Source organism: Macaca fascicularis, chromosome 1 (genome assembly GCF_037993035.2).
Source record: "Macaca fascicularis isolate 582-1 chromosome 1, T2T-MFA8v1.1".
NCBI classification, from domain to species: Eukaryota; Metazoa; Chordata; class Mammalia; order Primates; family Cercopithecidae; genus Macaca; species Macaca fascicularis.
The window spans coordinates 57,863,026-57,882,227 of record NC_088375.1 but is presented as its reverse complement, the minus strand read 5'-3'; the positions used below and the strand labels follow the sequence as shown (position 1 = coordinate 57,882,227).

The 19,202-nt window shown below is 38.5% G+C and overlaps 1 protein-coding gene across 5 annotated transcripts in view; it reads right to left on the bottom strand.

The window, feature by feature from the left end:
• Positions 1 to 19,202, bottom strand: part of NR5A2 (nuclear receptor subfamily 5 group A member 2) — a 147,961-nt gene that overhangs the window by 36,462 nt on the left and 92,297 nt on the right. The window lies entirely within an intron of this gene.

The window sequence follows — 19,202 nt, the reverse complement described above, 5'->3', positions numbered from 1 at the left end:
TTGAGCTCAGGAGTTCGAGACCAGCCTGGGCAACAGAGTGAGACCTTGTCTCTACAAAAAGAGAAGAAAGAAAGAAAATAAGCACACGATAATAATAAAAGAAATAATCTACATAGAAGATATAACAAATTTATCAATAATGGTGTAAAGAAGTAAATATTGATACCTAAAATAGAGACTGTGTCATATATGCCATATTTATTAAAATTAACTAAATATCACATCAAAGGAAAGTTTCAGTAATATGCATAACCTCATAGTGAAATTATAACCCAAACATAAAAAGATAATCAAAACCTCCATTTGTTTGGAAATTTTAAAACCCTTTGTGAAATAAATCTCGATCACAATCGAGATCACAAAATATTTAGCACTGGACATAGGCCTACCAGATAGGGCTACTGGTGTTGTGTACCTCACAACTCTTAGGGATGCATTTATGTATACTATAGTGTGAGTGGTGCCCCCTAGAGTTCTGTAGAGTGACTTGCATAACCCCAAAGCAGCCTTGAATGTCAGTCTCCCTCCCACATCAAAACTTCCACAGATACAACTATGGCTGTGCCAAGAGGCAACTTTCTAATACTAAATTCTTTCATCACACGAGAAACAAAACAAAACAAAAAATGAAAGAACAATGAAAATGTATGACTGAAAATTAGGTGAACAAAATCTTCAACTGAAGAAGCTAGAACCAGAACAATAAAATAACAAAAGATAAAGAGGAGAATTTGTTGAAATAAAAGGCAAAGAAAAAAAAGCTGTTGGATCTCTCTCCAAGACCAACAGCTTCTTCTCTTTTTTCTATAAGAAGGTTACTAAAATAGACGACACTTTTCATATCAAGTCATTAGACTTTAGAATGATTCTCATAAAAGACTGAAATAAGGCAAGAGTACCTGTTATCACACCTTCAAGTCAATATTGTCTAACCAACAAAATGAGATCAGAAATGGAATCCAGAAAAGCAAAGATAAATCTGTATTTATTTTCAGACTATGAATGTCTACACAGAAGGTTGAAGATAAACTACAGAAAAGCCATTTCAAATAATAAGGGCATTTAGTAGGTTTGTTAAATAAAAATGTGATTTAAAAATATCCAGTCACATGGATATTAACTACAGAAAAGGTTTGCATTGTAAAAACCAACTCTATAAAATAGCTAGAATAAATTAGTAACAAATGATGTGCAATACCTCTGTGGAGAAAATTGTATGACTTTATTGAAGGGCATCAGAGTACACCTGACTAAAGGAAAGATAAACTATGTTCATGAATGGGAAAGTCTCAATTCTCCCAAGAAAATTATTTTTCTCCAAATTAATCTCTAAATACAATGCAATTTTACTCAAGACCCCACTGGGTTCTTTGTGGAGCAACAGCAAGCCAAACCTAAAATTCATACGGAAAAGCAAAAGCCTAAGACTAATTAAGACTATTTTGAAATAAAAAGTGGAGGGACTACTCAAGCAGATATCAAGATTTATTATAAAAATGCTTAAAACATGTGAGATCAGCACTGAGATAATCAAATAGGCCAAAGGAACAAAGTAGAAATCCAGAAAGAGACCCACACATATACAGATCTTGAATACCTAAGAGAGGTGGCATTAAAAATGGTGGGAAAGACAAGCGATTCAATAAGTAGTGTTGGGACAACTGACTACTCTTAAGAAAAATAAAATAAAATAAAAACTAGATGTCCCCCTCACACCATACACAAAATTAAATTCTGGACATTAAAGATTCATATAAGAAAAGCAACGCTTTAATACACTTGGAAAAAAACTAAAGGAGAATGTACTTTAAGACCTCCAAAGTTGGGAAGGATTTCTTAAAAAAACTGAAAAAGCAGAAGTTATATGGAAAAATATTCATAAACAGGTACTTCAAAGAAACAGATAGAAAGATGTTCAATATCACTGGTAATTAGAAATACAAATTAAAACAATAATGACAGCAACTGTATTATGGTGCTGGTGATGATATGGAAAAATAGGAGCTCTCATTTACTATGCCTAGAAATGTAATTTGGCACAGTTACTTTGGAGAACACTGACAATTTCTAGAGTTGCAAGTGATTGTCCAACAGTATAGTGATTGTCCAACAATATATTACAGGAAGACATGGAGAAAAATGTTCTTTTAACATTGTTTGTAATAAATATCCACCAATTGGAGAATGAATCAATAAACCATGGGGTACATTATATAATGAAATACCATTGATCAGTGAAAATCAAAATAGAATCTAAAATACATAAGTTGGAGGCAAAATGGCACATTAAGCTGTATTTAAATCCTAAAAACCCTATTCTTTTGTAAGATAAGAATAAGTTTCTTAGCTACCTCTTTGAGAAAGGAATTTCCTTGAAGTTATAATTAGAAATGATACTGTTACAGTATCATGGACCCCAATCCCTTTTGATATGGGCTGTCCTGGACAAATGCCAGCACATGTGGTTATCCAATTTGTCCCATAATTTCTTGTAGCAAGTAACAACAATAACCTTTTAAAAAAAATTTAGAAGAAATTGCTAATTACTAAACTCTATCCTGACTGTATCAGAAACATACTAAGAAATTCACGATGACACTTTTATTTTGGTATCCTTAAAATACTTAAAAACATACATAAATTGATGTTTTAGTCTTCATTCTTTTACTCTATTGAGTTTGACGCTGGCAATATTAGGAAAGGGAGAATCTGCTAATAATCTAGGCTAATAATCTGGTAATAATTTTCAATCAATTATCAAATTATGTTCCCAGTAAAAATTTCTAAGAGGATAGGAATTAGACAGCAGATGTTTCTTTACATTAAAAATAAAATCTGGGCCACTTGTGGTGGCTCACGCCTGTAATCTCAGCACTTTGGGAGGCCAAGGTGGGCAGATCATTTCAGGTCAGGAGTTCGAGACCAGTTTGGCCAACATGGTGAACCCTCATCTCTACCAAAAACATTAAAAAAAAAAAATTAGCCAGGTGTGGTGGTGCACATCTGTAATATCAGCTATTTGGGAGGCTGAGGCAGGAGAATTGCCTGAACTTAGGAGACGGAGGTTGCAGTGAGCTGAGATCATGCCACTGTACTCCAGCCTGGGTAACAGAGCAAGACTGTGTCTCAAAAATAAACAAATAAATAAAACTAAAAATAAATAAATAAATAAATAAATAAAATCTGGCCAGGCACAGTGGCTCATGCCTGTAATCCCAGCACTTTGGGTGGCTGAGGCTGGAGGACTGCTTGAGCCAGGGAGGTTGAGGCTGCAGTGAGCCATGATCGTGCCACTGCATTCCAGCCTGGGTAACAGAGTGAGGCTCTGTCTCAAAAAAAGAGAAAAGAAAATCTGCTTAGAGTCAGTAGGCCAGCATAAAGGATTAAATACCCTATAATTTCAGCAGTGCTTCTGACCGTGGTGATAAAAGCCGTGATAATTCTTAAAACCGATCAATAGAAAGCAGCTCTGACTGAAACCATGGCATGTTGATGAGGGAGGGATTATTAAGCATTTAAGAAGGTAGGATTGTTACTCAGTCCTTGTACTTTCAAGTAAAATTAAGATCTAGAAGAATCAGATTTAGAATGGGTTATCTTCATCATAAATGACAAGCACTTGTATAGTGCCTTCTGGTCTACATACTTAATCAATGAACCAGAAAAGTAGCAGTGAATAGTGGAGAAAACCTAGACTTGATGTCTGAAGTATGCAAATCTCAGTTCTACTACTTACTACCTGAGTAATTTTGTATAGCTGTTTGACTTCTCTGATCTCAGGGAAAGACAGTAAAACAGGAATGGCAAATGATACTTTCATCAAAGGCTTGCTTATGAAGATTAGAAACAACAGGTATAATGTACTCTGTTCACACAGGACAATAAGATGTAGTTATTATAATTGAACATACTGAGTATTGTTTTTTAATATGAACTGTATTCCAGGCATGATGTTAAGTGAAATCCATATCTGTGCTCTTTCTTGTGTGTGTTCAAATTGCCTGAACCCAGGAAGCAGAGGTTGTGGTGAGCAGAGATCGCACCACTGCTCTCCAGCCTGGGTGACAGAGTGAGATTCCGTCTCAAAAGAAAAAAAAAAGTTTCCTAGCATAGGCATCCCCCAGAGGGCAGGTGTGAGCCCAGCCATTCCACTTTGTCATCGTCTAGGGCCTGCACCAACCTAGAAAGAGGACTAATTGTTTATTATTAGACTTTGGCTTGATTTTGGGACTTATGATAGATGAATTGAAGTGAAGTGGCTTGAGTTTTCTAACTCTGACATATTTCAAAACATCAAGAATAATAATGATGCCTTTGGTTAGTGGATCAAAGATTTTAAACTATGGCTTGGTACTGAATTAATGTATCAGTTATTGCTGACATGAGAAAGATCTTTTTCGTAGAATCTGTATACCAAAGATTGTATCTGAGAAGAGGCATTTCCCAATAAGCAGCCTTCATGTCTATGACTTTCACAGATGTTTTGAGTAATAATCACTTATTAGCACTATGTGCCAGGCATTATGGTAAGTTCTTCCTAATAATTATTGCATGTAACCATCACAATGATGCTTCAGGTAGATCATTATTATTTCAAGTTTACAGATGGAAAAAAGTGAGGTGATACACGTTCCTAAGGATAGAATAGAACAAGAATCTGAATTCAAGTTTGCAGTCTTTACCACTAGGACATATCACCTCAATAGTAAGAAACTTGTCATGAATGCCTCCCTTTTTCCTCATTCATGCATTCTCCTTCTCCTCCTCCTCCTCCTCCTCCTCTTCCTCCTTCTCCTTCTTCTTCCTTTTTTTTTTGAGACGAAGTTTTGCTCTGTTGCTCAGGCTGGAGTGCAGGGGTGCAATCTTGGCTCACCACAGCCTCCACCTCCCAGGTTCAAGTGATTCTCCTGTCTCAGCCTCCCTAGTAGCTGGGATTACAGGCACACGCCACCACACCCAGCTAATTTTTATATTTTTAGTACAGATGGGGTTTCACCACGTTGGCCAGGCTGGTCTCAAACTCCCGACCTCAGGTGATCCACCTGCCTTGGCCTCCCAAAGTGCTGGGATTACAGGCATGAGCCGCCAAGCCTCATGCTTTATTATTTCAGGCCCAAGTCAAAAGACTTCCTTGCCTGTGAGTGAGGACAACAGATCTGGAATCAGTGGCCCTGGCTTGGAGCATGTGCTCTCTCAGATGACTAGCTGAGTGGTCATGAGCACATTAGTCATGCTCTCTGAGTCCAGTCACATTTTGTATTATAAAATCACTAAACTTTCAGTGTTGTGTTATATGTAAAGGATAATGTTATAAAGAGAGGGTACTTTGTAAATAAAATGTTCTCTACAGAAAACAGAATGGCAACTGCAGGGGCTGAGCAGTGGGTGAATTGGGGATTTACTGTTTCATAAGCACAGTTTTAATTTTGAAAGACAGGAAGTTCTAGAGACAAATGGTGGTAACAGTTGCAATGTGTGTGGACTTAATGCTACTAAACTGCATACTTAAAAATTGTTAAAATGGTAAATTTTGTGTTATGTAGATTTTATCAGAATTTTAAAAATTAAAAATTAAAAAAATCTGCACTTAAAAAAAATTCCTGGCTGGGCGCGGTGGCTCACGCCTGTAATCCCAGCACTTTGGGAGGCCGAGACGGGCAGATCACGAGGTCAGGAGATCGAGACCATCCTGGCTAACACGGTGAAACTCCATCTCTACTAAAATACAAAAAAAAAAAAAAACTTAGCCAGGCGTGGTGGCGGGCGCCTGTAGTCCCAGCTACTCGGGAGGCTGAGGCAGGAGAATGGCGTAAACCCGGGAGGCGGAGCTTGCAGTGAGCCGAGATCGCGCCGCTGCACTCCATCCTGGGCGACAGAGTGAGACTCCGTCTCAAAAAAAAAAAAAATTCCTACATAGATGTTAGTAATATTGATACTACTACAATAATTATTTTCTCTTAGGATAAATAGTACAGAGAAAGGATTATTTCAGGTGTGCTATCAGTTCTTATATATACAGGCACGTATATATAACTTGCTTAATAACAAGGACACATCCTGAGAAGTGCACTGATAGGTGATTTCGTTGCGCGATCATCATAGAGTGTACTTACACAAACTTACTACACACCCAGGATATGTGGTAAAGCCTATTGCTCCTAGGTTACAAACCTATACGGCATGCCACTGTACTGAATATCGAAGGCAGTTGTAACACAGCGAGTATTTGTGCATCTAAACATAGAAAAAAGATACAGTAAAAATACAGTCTACAAGATAAAAAATAGCACACCTGTATGGAACACTTGTCATGTGTGGAGCCTGCAGGACTGGAAGTTGCTCTGGGTGAGTCAGTGAATGAGTGAGTGGTAGGTGAGTGGGAAGGTACAGGACATTCCTGTAGACGACTGCAGACGTCATACACAGTGTACACATAGGCTACATTAAATTTATAAAAAATATTTTTCTTTCTTCAGTAATAAATTAACTATAGCTTACTATACCTTTGTTACTTTATAAACTTTTCAATTTCTTTAAGCTTTTTGACTCTTTTGTAATAACACAGCTTAAAACACAAATACCTTGTACAGCTGTATGAAAATTTTCTTTGTATGCTTATTCGATAAGCTTTTTTCTATTTTTAAGTTTATTTATTTACTTTTTGAACTTTTTTTGTTAAAGATGAAGACACAAACACACACATTAGCCTCTAAGCCTATACAAGGTCAGGATCATCAATATCACTGTCTTCCACCTCCTTATCTTGTCCCATTGGAAGGTCTTCAGGGGCAGTAACACACATAGAGCTGTCACCTCCTATAACAATGCCTTCTTCTGGATACATCCACAGTGACCTGCCTGAGACTACTTTATAGTAAGTTATCTTTTATATACATAGGTACAAAGAATATGCTCTAAAATAACTTCAAAGTGTATAGTAGAGTAAATACTAGGCAATAGGAATTTTTCACCTCCATTATAGTCTTCTATCATATATATGACCATATATATATATACACACAGTCCATATATATATGTGTGTGTGTATATACATATATATATATATATATATATACACAGTCCATCTGTGACCAAAACATCATTATGTAAAGCATGACTATATAACCAAGATAGGACAAAATGAATATGATCATTCCTGCTGAGGGATAAGGCAGAATTATCCAATTTGAGTCCAGCATAGCCACTCAGGACACACTGACCTTTATGGATGGCAGAGAGCCCCATGTACCTAGAGTGAAGTGGAGAGAGCGTGAGTGACTGTAGGAGAGATTCATTCTGCCCTCCAAAGTTCAGGGTAACCAGCATGCAGCATGGACAGCTGAGTCCTAAGGTAGCAAAAGACAATGTACATTCTCCACGTTTCTGGGAAATCACTTTTACACTTCACAATGAAAATTTTAGATTTAGTTGAAAAGGATGGCCAAGAAATAGGAAGGTCTAATTTTGAAACAAATGCAAAAGCACTATTTCTGTAATATGGAAATCCGTATCTGTGCTCTTTTCCTGTGTGTGGAGTTCAAAAATTTCAGTTCAAATCCTGACTCTACATGACTGTGTACAAGTCACTCAACCTCCATTAGCCTAAATTTTCTTACTCAGAAATAAGACGTGTTTGTACTCAGCAACAACATAGGTTCTTTTCCATGCTGATGTTCTGGGACTCAGTTCCTCCAGGACTGAGGCCACATTGGTGCTGTCCAAAATGCAGGTAACTTGGGATGTGGGTGTTAGGGACAGTGCCCCTTGCTAAAGCTCCTAGAGGTGATCCCACACAGTTTCCCAGCTCCTTTCAGAGGAGTTGAACAGAGTGGTTGACACAGTTAAAGCAGCAAGAAGCATCAACCAAGAGCACGTGGCATTCTTACTAGATTTTTCTTGCTGGTTATTCGTAGCTTGCCTGGCCAATATATCTCTGAAAAATCATCTCCTTTCAGAGGAGTTGGGAAATTGAAAAGGCATGAAGTCTCTGATTGCTGTGAGATTTATGTAACATGAGGGTTGACAAAGGCTTTCTGATTGATAAAATATAATCAAGGAGAATAACGTGTGTGGAACATGCGTTAGTTCAGTGAAAACAAGGAACAGAAAGAAAGACAAGAGATGCATGCAGCATTGCTGACAGCATGGCATGTTTTGGACTCTTTGCTTGGTGTACCACGCCTTATTCAGAACAGTGTCCTGGGGATCCAAAGTGCAGCTCTCTATCATAGGAGTTTCCTTCTCTTTGGAAAGACTATATATTGCCAGTTCCGGCTGGGCACATTGGCTCACGCCTGTAATTCCAGCACTTTGGGAGGCCGAGGCGGGCAGATCACTTGAGGTCAGGAGTTCAAGACCAGCCTGGCCAACATGGTGAAATCCTGTCTCTACTAAAAATACAAAAATTAGCCAGGGCTGGTGATGGGCACCTGTAATCCTAGCTACTCAGAAGGCTTAGGCAGGAGAATTGCTCAAACCCAGGAGGTGGAGGTTGCGGTGAGCCAAAATCGCACCACTGTATTCCAGCCTGGGTGACAGAGTGAGACTCCACCTCAAAAAAAAAAAAAAAAAAAAAAAGGACTCTATGTTGTTATTTCATAGCTTGCCTAGTACAATGGTTCTGCATAGTGGCCACTCAATATATTTTGTGTGATTCAATGTTTCAATACCGATCCTTTCACTTCTATTTGTTCATGTCTCCTGGCTTTGGATTGGTCTGTTTGAAATTTAACCTTCTTAACCAAACACAGCCACAACTCAAGATAAGACTCGTCAGATTTTTATCAGTAAACTAGAAAGAAGATCTAATGCAAGACTCAGATGTGAGTCACTGATTTGGTCCATTGTAGAATAGACCTGAGGTCCTGGGGTGTCCACAGTCCACTACAGTGCAGCATCTGGGCTGACCACATTAACCAACTACCCTCTTCTGAGCCAGTACTAAGATAGCCACTCTATTCTCAGGTTTGAACAGAGTAGTTGACACAGTTAAAGCAGCGAGAAACATCAACCAAGAGCACGTGGCATTCTTACTTGATTTTTCTTGCTGGTTATTCCTAGCTTGCCTGGCCAATATGTCTCTGAAAAAAATCATCTTACTAAATAGCAGTAGTTAGCAAAATGACAATATTAGCATTAACAGCTAAACTATGACAAATATTTTTAGGCATAAGGTATTCAGAAATATGCTTAAATAAATGCTATTTAGGCAATTATATTCTTGTGCCAGCAAATAACAAATGATAATCACTTCTTCCATGACTGTAAGTACGTATTGATTAAGCTCAAACTTAGAACTCCAAAATGAATTATATCTGGTCATTGCTAAAATGCTTTGCTCACTGGAAGAAAAAAAAAATTCACAACACCTATTATACTGCATTTAATTAAGACAAGCATCAACTTTATGTGCCATTATTTGCTTCTGCCAAATCTCTATGGTGTAAATATTGAACAGTGGCATCTCTTGAATGCTAATCAATCCTTTCTGAATTTCAAATGATTACATAAATTTTAGGAAATGCTTATTTGCCAGCATTACCCTCAGCTGCATATATATCAGCAAGGCATTAGTATGAAGATATGCACAGTTATTTGACAAGTGTCTAGTGGGTGTTTTTCTAAATTACAATATCACATATGAAAAGGTAAAAACTGAGAGCGAATGCTAATTGTAAGAAGAACCTGGGATATTTCTTTTGCTTATCTGACTTCATAAAGAACAATTTAACCAATGCTCTTGGGTAAAGATGTGAGGTAAATGTTCTGCTTCAGTAGGCTTTGCAGTCCAGCCAGTGGCAGTGTGTGTGTGGGTGAGTGTGTAATCATATTTAGAGGAAGCCAGCAATAAAGCAAATATTGTGACCAGCTTTAGGAAGGAGAATTGCCACATAATAGGAAGATTAGGTTTTGCTGTTTCAAAACCAACTTTTATGCAGCTACCAAGTAAAAAGAATTTTATGACACTTAGACTATCATGCTTATTTCAGAATTAATAGGCATAAATTTTGATGCACAATTGGAAATTTTTTACTGGTTTTCCACCCTTCTGAAGCTCTTACGGCACTTCCAGCGATGAGGTAGTCAAATAAGGGATAAGAACAGGCACTCCTATTTCACTTTCTAGAGTAGCTGTAGATTTGCCATATAGCAAATGGTACGCTTGGTACTGTCATCTTCTGACTTATAGTGAATGAATTGTTCATCTTGCTTTAGGCACTGCAAACACAATTTAAATCAGTAATCAAATTTCTCTGTTGGATTTTTTTTTTCTCTTTCTCCTTCTCCTTCTTATTCCTAGTTAGTTCCTACAAGCAGATCTCTGTTGGATTTGTAAGCTTCTTTTATTAACTGGATGTAATGTTGCAAAAAAAGCAAAATAGGGATTCATTTTTCCCTTTGTTTCAGTTGCTTTACTTATTAATAGATTTGTGCTCTCTTTTTCATCTCCCACACAATAGGAACACCTAGTTTGGTGGCAGAAAAACAACACAACACAACACAAACTCAACAAGTTGCTGTCCATCTTCTAGAGAAGTGGACAAAAAAGTACCTCTTTTTGTAAGCCCTTTGAATTCTCTTCTCCAAAACTGTGTCTACAATATTTCCAGGCTTCTCCAGAAGTACTGAGGGAAGCGAGCACTCAAACTCCAATGGTTCCCCCATACACTTCCTTTCTGGGGGGTTCATCGCTTAGGAAAGGCAAAATGCAGGCATCCCAAACACAGCACAGGTCAGGATAACTTTTCTTTTTCAAAAAGACAACCCCACAATGGCCAATCATCAGGTGATCCTGCAAAACTATTTTCTCTCCACAGGAAGTGGCAGAAAAACCCCTTCATGATTTACACCACAATGTCACACTGACATCACGACTCCGATTAGCTAATGGAACTGCAGTTAAAGCAACCCGTTTATACCCTCCACTGCACAATTAGAATCCCTTGCCAGGGGTAGCAAACAACTGAGCAGTTAGGGTGAAGAGGCTAGGTGAAGTCTCTTCCTTTTATAGGACAGCACACGCCAACCTTGCTGGTAGATTCAGAATAGTACTTCCTATCGAACAAAAAGGAAGCGTCCTCTTTTAAAGAAAAATAGACAAGCAGAAAGAGGTTCTGATTGAAGTGTCGTAGTTTTTTGAACTATGTTAACACAGGAACCTTTTGTAGGCCTCACTTAATGGCTGAATGTTTGCTATTCCTACAAATCTCTGTTGTCTGTTAAGTGAGATATGAGATCAATAGTTGCTCTGCAATTCTTTGCTTACTTATAAAGCCTTCATTTTCAAATGAAGTGTGTGTGTATGTATGTATGTGTGTGTGTATATATATATATGTATATACAGAGAGAGAGAGAGAGAGAGAGAGAGAGAGAGAGAGAGAGTCTCAAAAGTGATGGGACAGAGTTCCCGTATATGATGGCTTGTGCTGGAGTTGTAAGCTCTGTGCAGAAGTCCTGACTGGGCTTGGGGATATGGGGCTAGTCTCCCTATTTGCATTTTGCCTTACCAACCACTCTATGGGGAGCTTTGACAGCAAACCTCTGCCAGGTTCTGATATTGAGTGCCAGAGGACAAATGGCATACACTTAAGGGAAAAGAAGCATTAGATCTTTCTTTAAATGTCAAAGCAGAAGAAATAACGGACAAAATTCAAATAAGAAAAAAATTCCTATTCCAGAAACTAAAGACAATTGGAAAACTAACCACTGCAAATAAATTTCCCTACCTAAAAAACTTTTATCCACATCTTTCAGCTAATAAGCATTTTATTTACTATTAACAATGTCAGCGTCATATCGCAAGAGCAGAGTTATGGTTGAACCCTTCAGGAAAGCAGACGGCTGTACTTGAAAACAGAATGTACAAACTTACTACACTCCTCTCTGCCTGCCCACCACCCACACTCCACCCTGCCCTGCCCCAAGGAGTTCGTCCACCTAAGCCTTAGAGATGCAATTGGCTACTTTAGGATTTTTAATGCCGGTGACTGCCAGAGGGGAAAAGAACGACTATTCGTTTTGTTACTATTTTTCCTTTTACCATCACAAGCAGTTAAAATACATCCTAAAATAGACATATATGTAATGAAAGCTATGATCATTTACCTTTCCTAATGTCTAGTGAATGGTCCAAAGAAAATGTCACACCTAAGAGGTGATAATCGGCTACAAGGAGGAAGTCTTTAAGAAAGAGGTAACGAAGCTGTGAGGTAAATGTGTTCTGGGAGTTCGCTGGAACTCTGAAACCCAGAGTTCACGTAGCGAAAAACAAAACTTACAATATCCAGCTGACCCTTGCACAACACAGGTTTGAACTATGTGGGTCCACATCGCATGCAGACTTTTTTCAGCCAAACACAGATGAGAACACAGTATTCACAGATACAAAACCTGCCTATACGGAGGACCAATGTTTTGGACGCTCGGGTTCTGCAGGGCCCACTGCGGGACTTGAGTGTGTGCAGATTTTAGTATACACAGGGGTCCTGGAACTGATTCCCCGCATATACTGAGGGATGACGGTGTTTAGAAACTGAGTGAATTAAGACCTCCATAATTACTTAGCATATTCAATAAAAATTGGAAATTCAGGTAAAGTATTTCCCTGCTTTTACCAATAGACATTGCTTTTCTTTTTGTCCACATTCTTCAGATGACTGTCCCAATTTCTTATATCATTTTGCCTTAATAAATAAATAAATAGTGTCTTAGTAAGTACAGTCCTCCCTTGGTATACAAGAGGGATCAGCTCCAGGGCACCTGCCTATACTCAAATCTGCAAACACTCAAGTCCTGCCATCTACCCCGTGAAACCTTCAGATCTGAAAAGTCAGCACTCTGTATATGTGGATTTTGCATCCAATGGATACTGTACTTTGTTTTGTTTTGTCTTGTTTTTTTGAGACAGAGTTTCTCTCTGAAGCCCAGGCTGGTGTGCAATGGCACAATCTCGGCTCACTGCAAACTCTGCCTCCTGGGTTCAAGCGATTCTCCTGCCTCAGCCTTCAAAATAGCTGGGATTACAGGCACCCGCCACCATGCCTGGCTAATTTTTGTATTTTTAGTAGAGACGAGGTTTCACCATGTTGGCCAGGCTGGTTTCAAACTCTTGACCTCAGGTGATCCACTCGCCTTGGCCTCTCAAAGCGTTAGGATTACAGGTGTGAGCCACTGCGCCCAGCCTTTTGGATATTGTATTTTGGACTTGCATTTGTACACAGAACCTGCAGATACAGAGGGCTGACTGTATTTATTGAAAAAAAAAAAAAATTTGAGCAGAAGTGGATCTACACAGTTCAAACCTGTCTCTTCAAAGGTTTTCTTTATATAGTATTTTTAATATGCTGATTGATGAGATCAAATGTCTCCAAAGAGGAAAGCAGGCTGAATCAGAGAAAGTACTGACTGGCATTTGGTGTTATTAGTTCTAGACCTGGATCTGAGCCTAAAATGTTGGATAAATCATCTAGTTTTGTTTTTTTAACGACAAAACTGGAGGGGAATGTTCTTTTAGGTCTCTTCATTCTGTAAGAGAGAAGCTAAGTGATTTATTCACCTGAGAACATTTTATTATGAACATTACCGAAGAAAAGCATTACCACCACTTCCTTCTATGGCTCATTTTGGTGTTTGACACTCTTAGTGTTACAACTTCAAATAGAGCCTAAATGCTGATCATCAGTAATTAATTTCATTTATTATTTTATTTGCAAAGAAGAGGGACTCAGTTTAGTCTCTATATTACTTATACTAATCCCCTTCATAGGCTGGGCACAGTGGCTCATGCATGTAATCTCAGCACTTTGGGAGGCTTAGGCAGGCAGATCACTTGAGGTCAGGAGTTCGAGACCAGCCTGACAACATAGCGAGACTCCGTCTGTACTAAAAATTAAAAAAAATTAAAAATCCCCTTCATAATGTGAAGACTTATCTCCCTACTTTCTAAAGGGGAAAAGAAGATGCCAAATCCTCTAATAGTTATCCATAGAATCTATTTTCTAGGCTCTCTTTCTTCAAATTTTGTGCTTGCATTTTTTTAACTAATTCTTTTCAATTCCCATTTTTTTTTTTTTGAATCTAGAAGTTGGGAGGAAAGGCATTCTTTCATTCATGAATGCAATAAATATTTATTAAAAGCCTATATGCCAGGGAGTACATGAGGAGTAAAACATACACTGTGTTCATTGACCTTACAGTTTATAAATTTGACAGATAAAAGACCTTTGCTTCACTAAGAAAACAAGAACATTTCACTTAGCACATACAAAATAAAAGAACAAAAAAAGAAAAGAAAACCAGAACAACCATAGAGCCCTGCCCCCCAGCTTTGTTTAGGGTCAGACTTGTATAGTTTAAAGGAGCCACAACAAAGAGAAAAGTGTTCTGCTGTGCCTTAGAAATACTGTTTTTTTCCTTCCAAATTACGATTTTAAAGGCTTTTCAAGGGAGGGCCAGATGTTATGACTCATGGCTGCAATCCCAGCACTTTGAGAGGCCAAGGAGGGAGGATTGCTTGAGGCCAGGAGTTCGAGACCAGCTTGGGCAACATAGTGAGACTCTGTCTCTATAAAAAAAATTAAAAATTAGCCAGGCAATGGGTGTGACCTGTAGCCCCAGCTACTCAGGAGGCTGAGGCGAGAGGATCATTTGAGTCTAGGAGTTAGAAGCTGCAGAAAGTTATGGTCATGCCACTACACTCCAGCCTGGGCAACAGAGCAGGACCCTGTCTCTAAAATTAAGAAGAAGAAATCATAAAATAAAATTCTTTCAACCCCTGAAGGTCTTACCCATCCATTTTGAAAATCCCTTTCAACTTGTGTTCAAGTCATATTGTTTAATTAATAAACAATACTGTTTATTCTGAGACATTATAGTAATTGCTTAGATGACCTTTTATATTTAAGATAATGTTCTTAATTTTTTTAAGATAAAGAAATCATGACTAGACACTACAGAATGCCTGAACTGAACCTGTGGGTGAAACAAGCAACTCTTCATCCAGTTTTATTCTTGAATTATGCCCGTTGCTTCTCTGCAGATGAGGATCAGGTGACAGGTTGGTGAGGACATTCAGCAGGCAGTAGGTTTTTCTGTCTGGGCCAGTTGAGTCATTCCCTGAGGCAACCACAACCCATCTTCTTTGGGATGTTTGTCTCCATGAGGACAAAACTTACCTGGGATGTGTTATGGTATAATCAAGTGTCACATTCAAAATTTGGAAATTTAGTATGAAGCAAAGAGCTATCATGATGAACAAATATAATATTTTCTCCATTCATTTTGCTGGAAACAGGATTCTATCAATGCCAAGAAAGAATTGTACAACATTGTCTTAACTACTATTACTTAACATGGGCTGAAAGCCTATCATCTTGCATTTGCTTGGAACAGAAATGCATTTGCCACCTGGTTTTAGCCAGTAATATTTTTTCTAATCTTTTTTCATGTTAGCTTTCCCAAAGAGCTTATAAATAAACATCTCCTCTCATAAACTGGGAGAATGCAAACTGACAACAGAAATAATTTAATTTTGAGGAGATATTTATTAGAGAGTTCTTTGGAAAAACTGGTCTCAGAAAAATAACCTGTATTTGAATATGGCTTTTAGTTAAACTACCTCCTATTGCCTATCACGAGTTGCTTTGGTAAAGGCTTTGCTTTAAGTTTCAAACTATTTGTTTATTTTTATTTTTTAATTTTCTAAGACAGGATCTTAATCTGTCACCCAGGCTGGAGTGCAGTAGTATGATCTTGGCTCCCTGCAGCCTTGATGCCCCCAGGCCCCAGTGATCCTCCCACCTCATCCTCCCAAGTGGCTGAAACCACAGGTGTCTGCCACCACACCTGGCTAATTATTTTGTAGAGATGGGGTCTCACTCTGTTGCCCAGGCTGGTCTCAAACCCCTGGGGCTCAATCATTTCTCTCACCTTGGCCTCCAAAGTGCTGAGATTACAGGTGTGAGCCACTATACCTGGCCTATTTATTAAACATTTTGTAAGTCATACTATGTACCAAGCAATGTGCTAGAAATGTAACAAAAACATTACAACTAACAACTAATAGAGACTGGGCATACAGAATGGGCATACAGAATCTATTATGTTATACACAGAGAAATGTGCTGAGAGGGCATTTTTTTACTTATTTCCTTTCCTGACCGATTTACCCAACTGATGTGTGCTCATGGATACAATCCGAAGGGGGAAACGTAAGACAGCAAACTAGAAGGACTTGAGTCCACTGTACTTTTCTTTTGAGTCCTGTCACAAGCTTTTTGTGCCATCAGTAATAAACTTTAGTGAAGAATGATGACTTTTAGATTAGAAAGTGAATGACTGCTATTGGGACCCGCTTTGAATCAACTGATCAGTTACTGTTCCTGCAGATATTTCTATTCCAGCTAGACATCCAGAAACCCCAAACACACCCTAGACTTTTCCCTCTCAACTCTGCCACATCTTGTGGCTTGAAACCTGTAACTGGTTTATATCCATCTCAGTCCAACCACATGGAATATTAAAACCACCTCTAGGCCAGGTGTGGTGGCTCACGCCTGTAATCCTAGCACTTTGAGAGGCCAAGGCAGGTGAATCACCTGAGGTCAGGAGTTCAAGACCAGCCTGGCCAACATGGAGAAACCCTGTCTCTATTAAAAATACAAAAAAATTAGCTGGGCGTGGTGGCAGGCACCTGCAATCCCAGCTAATCAGGAGGCTGAGACAGGAGAATCACTTGAACCCGGGGGGTGCAGGTTGCAGTAAACTGAGATCACGCCATTGCACTCCAGCCTGGGCACCAAGAGCGAAACTCTGTTTCAAAAAAAGAAACAACAACAACAACAACAAACCCTCTAAAAATAATAAAATAAAATAAATCACAGCATGCCAGGAATAAAAGCAAAAAAAAAAAAAAAAAATTAAGTAAAATAAAAATAAAACCTCTGAACACAGGGTTTCTAGCACTGTTCTTGGTCAAGTCCACTTTCCATGCTGCTACCAGAAACTGAAGTTACTCACTGTATCCCCGTCCCCTTAAGAACACTGCTATACTTCCTAATTGTTTAGAGAATGAAAACCATGGCACCTCCTTCTTCTTGCCACTACAGCCCCAGTGCCTACTTCACTGCCGGACACATAGTAAGCACTCAGTGAGTATGTGTTGAATGCATCTGAGGCTTTCACGTCCATGTCCAGGCTCCTGTCTATGTCTCCAGCCACATCTGCTGCTTCCCTCAAACCATATCCATCAACGAACAGTTCAGCAAACTCATTTTGCTCTCTCTTGCCTTTAAGCTTTCACACTGGCCATGCTTCTAGCTTGGAATGCTGCACCTGCTTGGGACCACACCCTACCTTCTCTCACCAAATCTATCTGGAAAACACTGTTCCATCTCTCACAGGAGAATACTGCTGCAGTCATCTCTCAACACAGCCCCCGGCCTCTGACCAGTCCACAAAATCTTCATTTATCTCCAGGACCAAAGAGTCTCAAGGCTGGGCTGAGATAAAAACAGCAGGCTTCAGACTCAGGGGACTCGAGGCTCAGGAGGAAGGTCTGGGACAGCAGATACCGGCTTAGGACTTGGCCTTAACTTTCAAGAGTGATTCTGGTATGATTTCACCCTTAATCACAGGTAAAACCAGCACTTGGGGCTAGCTGGGGCACCTAAAGTTAATTATCTATACACCTCAATAAAGGCGACATTTAAAAAATTGATTAGCCACCGTTTCTATAGAGTAAAAAGTTTTTCCACTCATAAATGAGAAACTATTTGAATTTTACTGCCGGTTACTTTTCTCCTGCTTCTCTGAAAAAATAGACTCTCGGCCAGAATTCTATTTACCTCTGATCTGAAAGCCATGCTTTCCTTTCTTCCTTAAGCAACAAATAGACATGGATTTAATGGACATTTAGGTCAGCTATTCACTGGTGCACTGGGCTCCTGAAACAATCCAGGTGCTCATTAAACAACAGAGTGTGTGACTAAAGTTCTGGTAAATACATGGCCCAGGTGTTCAGGAAGATATTTTTGAGGTTCAAAGGTTGAAAGCATCTCAGATCTATCCCAACCCCCTACCCACAGTCTTAGCAGAGAATATAATAATTTTGGAAAATGATGAAGGAAAGATAAAAGTGCTGAAAACTAAAGATGGCTCATCGTTAATACGTACATCTTCAAATGTAATATATTTCTTCAACTAATTTAAAATACCATTGAAGTGAGATGACCCTCTCTAAATATTTTATCACTAAGATGCTATAAGATTTCTTACACATATATTACCACATTTTCCATTTAATTACTGATCAAATGTACTAGTTTAAAAGGCTAAGATCTTACCATAAACCAGAATAATTTGTGCGATTACAGCAAGCAGGCCTATGCTTGCTATCTTCCTTTTTAACATTCTAAACACTGTTCTCGGGTAAAAGATGCAGACTTAACTTGAACAGAACTTTCCTTTTTATTGTGGTTAATATAGAAACCACACAGGATCTAGTCTTGGCATTGTAGACCTTTGAACGTTACATCTATGAAATTCTGTTGTCCGTTTAAATTTTCAGTAACATTTCTCTTTGCTATATTTATCACATTTTCCAAAATATGAAAATGCTCTTTTTATTTTAAATGTTGACTATACGTGAAAAATTAACTCTGGTTCTATTACTTCAAACTACCCCTTTATTAGCAACAGTTGTGCAGTCCTGTCAAGAAGAATTTTTAAAATAAAGTACCAAATTTGGAGAGTAGACACATCTGTTTTACTTTGCAGTTTTTTTATTGTTTTATTCCTTAGAATATGAATTCACAACTATCTTATAACTGAAGACTAAAGAAAAAGCATATGTTGGTGAATCTGATTTCTGCATTTTTTTCATTCAAGGGAAGTTGCCTCCCTCAGCTGTCTGCCAATAAGTAATAAATGGACTTGGCAAAAAGTTTATTTAAGTTGGCTTTATTAAGCCAACAAAATACAGAAATCAAGTAAGGGACAGGCAGGAAAATCTGTTCCTTTGAAGTCAATAAAAATCCATCTCCTTAATCCTTTTTTTATTCCAAGCAGTGGTGATTTTTCTCAACTGACTCACTGAGAACCTTGATTTAGCTAATCTGTCTTGCTTAGTTATCTTTCTTTTCCAAAGCTTTCCTAAAGAAGCATCCTTTCCCCTTGACAACTGTCATCTTTTATACTTGCATAGT